Source organism: Penaeus monodon, chromosome 30 (genome assembly GCF_015228065.2).
Source record: "Penaeus monodon isolate SGIC_2016 chromosome 30, NSTDA_Pmon_1, whole genome shotgun sequence".
NCBI lineage: Eukaryota > Metazoa > Arthropoda > Malacostraca > Decapoda > Penaeidae > Penaeus > Penaeus monodon.
Window position 1 is genome coordinate 23,686,864 of NC_051415.1, and position 266 is coordinate 23,687,129.

The window sequence follows — 266 nt, forward strand, 5'->3', positions numbered from 1 at the left end:
TAAGTCCGTAGTGGATGGGTTAAGGTAGTAGCTAGTAACTTTTACATACATTTGCATAGAATTGACTTAGTTAACTAGTATTTTTTACGATATTCTGGAAAAAAGTTGATTTTTTTTATTAATGGAGTAAAAATTATATATGAAAAGCAGCGCAAATTAATCCTTAGTTATCAGAAATCGTTGTCTTTCCATGGTCAAATGACAAGGACAAGGGAGGCATCTTTAACATATTGCTATTTATTCATGTAACTTTTGTGCTGTAACTC

At 30.8% G+C, this 266-nt stretch overlaps 1 protein-coding gene across 1 annotated transcript in view; it reads left to right on the plus strand.

The window, feature by feature from the left end:
- Window positions 1–266, plus strand: part of LOC119592651 — a 4,655-nt gene that overhangs the window by 3,756 nt on the left and 633 nt on the right. The window lies entirely within an intron of this gene.